The following is a 2,935-nucleotide window of genomic DNA, read 5'->3' on the forward strand; positions in this document are numbered from 1 at the left end:
CAATCTCTTGATGTTTTCTCTTTGGTTCTTGATATTGGCTAGCACTTCTTCCTTAAACACCTTGTTGTCTTGAACTTCTCTACATAAGTTTTCAAGTAGAGCCTCAATCTTTGAGGGCCTATCATCTGTTAATGATGGTGGGTTGAGATTAGGTGGTTGAGAAGATTGGTTAGATGGATGTTGGTAGGATCTCTGTGAAGTGTGTTGATGAGTTGCATTGTTGTTGGAATTGAGGTTGTGGCGTCTCTGATCTTGCCCTTGGTCTTGTTGGTTTCCCCACCCAAAGTTGGGGTGATTTCTCCATCCAGAGTTGTAAGTTTTGGAGTATGGATCATGGACTTGTCTATGTGAGTTTCCAACATAGTTGGCTTGCTCCCAGTCACATTCTTCTCTTATGTTCGCTCTTTCTTGAGCTGACGATGAAGTGATGGCTACTGCAACTTGGTTTTCCTCCACCTTCTTGGTGAGATCTACTAGCTGCTTGGTGATCATCTTATTTTGAGCTAACAATGCATCCATGTGGTTCAGCTCTATTACTCCTCTGGTGTTACTTCTTTCGAAGGCATAGAAGTAGTCATTCTCAGCAATTGTCTCAATGACATCTATGGCTTCTTCAATGGTTTTCTTCTTGTTTAGAGAGCCTCCTGATGAATGATCTACAGCCTTCTTTGACTCATAAGAAAGACCTTCATAGAAAATGTGAAGTTGAACCCATCCATTGAACATATCTGGTGGGCATCTTCTTGTTAAGTCTTTAAACCTCTCCCATGCTTCATAGAGAGTCTCACCATCTTGTTGCCTGAAAGTTTGCACCTTAGCTCTCAGCCTGTTGATTCTTTGAGGAGGGTAAAATCTTGCCAAAAATTTGTTCACCACATCTTCCCAATTTGTTAAGCTCTCCTTTGGGAAGGATTTAAGCCATTTGGATGCCTTGTCCCTGAGTGAAAAAGGGAACAAGAGCAGCCTATAGACATCTGGATGGACTCCATTAGACTTCACAGTGTCACAAATTCTCAAAAAGGTGGTTAGATGTTGATTGGGGTCTTCTTGAGCACTTCCTCCAAATGAACAATTGTTCTGAATAAGGGTGATGAGCTGGGGTTTTAGTTCGAAATTGTTGGCATGTATGGTGGACTTTTGAATGCTACTTCCACAGTTTCCTGGATTATGATTGATATAGGAGCCTAGAAATATCCTTTCTTGCCCAGCACGGTTTGCATGGCCTTCTCTAGCATGGTTGTGAGCTTCTTCTTCATGATTGTTCTCCAAATTCTCTTACATGTTGGGTTTAAAGTACTCTTCCTCCTCCTCAGCACTAATAATTCTTTTCCCTCTTGCTTCCCTTCTTAGTCTCCAAAGGGTCCTTTCAGGTTCTAAATCGAAGGATGTTGAAACTCCTTCTCTTCTCCCTGTCATACAACAGACAGATTGCACAACAAGAGATAAAATGAAGAAATTATTCTTGTTAGAGTAATTGTTAGTGTGAGTGATGCAATTTATCAAACAGTTAGCGGGTTAGTAAGCAGAATTGTAATTAACAAAGAAGGAAAGAACGAAAAACAGAGAGGCTAAAGGGGGTGGGGAAGAAATTAAAACGAACTGAAGGAAATAGACTGAATCAAATAAACAAAAAGAAAAATGCTCAATCTAGTGATCTTCAAACTTAATCATTGTTGATTCAAAATCAATCCCTGGCAACGGCGCCATAAACTTGATGCATGAAAACTTGTCTCTAAACAAATTTCCCTTTGGCAAATATACCAAATTGTCGTCAAGTAAAACTCACAATAGAGTGAGGTCGAATCCCACAAGGATTGATTGGTCAAGCAACTTTAGTTAGAAGAATATGCTAGTTGAGCTAAACAGAATTTAGATTGGGAACTTATAGAAATTTAAATGACTGGAAGTAAATAATAGAAATTAAAGTGCAAAATCTTAAATGGGGATTTGGGGTAATGAGCATGAAAATATATGGCAGAAAGTAAAGAGAATGGGTAAGATCAGAGATGGGGAAATCATTGGGTTCAGGAGATGTTGCATTCTCCGGATCAAGTTCATTCTCATCTCTTCCTCAATCAATGCATTCATTGATCTCCGTGGCAATCTTAAGTGATTGGATCCCAATTCCTTGGCAATCCAATCTCTCTAAGCTTGAACAATTGCCCAATTCCTTGATTTAATTGCTCATGGGAAGAGATGAAGTGTGGTCACCGATTATACCACATGTATTTTGAAATCAAAGTGTTGGGAGGATTACATGTCACTATATTCGCCCAAACCCCAATTTGGTCCAACATGAGAAAGCATTTCTAGCATGATCTCCTCATCCCTTTTCCAAGGCTCAAAGGATATCCAATTATGGAGAGTTTCTTTTCCAAGACAACTAACCAATTGAATTAAGATCGAAAGCTTTCTAGTAAGATCAAGAGAAAAGAAAGAAGAAGAAGAATGAAAACTATAATTGATCCATAAAATTACAACAGAGCTCCCTAACCCAATGAAAGGGGTTTAGTTGTTCATAGCTCTAGAAATGAAAAATGGCAGAAAAGTAAATATACAGAGAGTAGTTCCCAAAAGTGCCAAGCTTCTCTATAGTTCAAAACTACTCCTATATATACTACTCCTCTTGATCTTCTAGTGAGTTCTTCAAGTCTTGGATGTGGGCTCTTGATCTTGAGTTGAAGCAGTTCTCATCTTTAGTGGGCCCAACTTGCAGAGAAATATGAATTAGGCTTGGGCATTTAGTGAGATTAACGTTGAGTGCCATTGTGTGTTCGATAACGTTAGTGGCATTCACTTTTTCCACTAACGTTCCACCCTCCTGTACCCACGTTAACTCCAACGTTAGTGGTCTTAACGTGACAACTAACGTTGCCTTCTCAATTTTTTGGCCAACGTTATTGGGACTCACTTTTCTCAATAACGTTGGCTTATA

The 2,935-nt window shown here is 39.4% G+C and overlaps 1 non-coding gene across 1 annotated transcript; it reads left to right on the forward strand.

Moving 5' to 3' along the window:
* The first annotated feature begins 721 nt into the window (after positions 1–721).
* Positions 722–828, forward strand: LOC127742201 (small nucleolar RNA R71). The gene has a single exon (XR_008003388.1). It is a non-coding gene; the product is annotated as a small nucleolar RNA R71 (small nucleolar RNA).
* The last annotated feature ends 2,107 nt before the right edge of the window (positions 829–2,935 follow it).

The sequence above is a fragment of the Arachis duranensis genome, chromosome 9 (genome assembly GCF_000817695.3).
Source record: "Arachis duranensis cultivar V14167 chromosome 9, aradu.V14167.gnm2.J7QH, whole genome shotgun sequence".
In the NCBI taxonomy this organism is placed as follows: Eukaryota; Viridiplantae; Streptophyta; class Magnoliopsida; order Fabales; family Fabaceae; genus Arachis; species Arachis duranensis.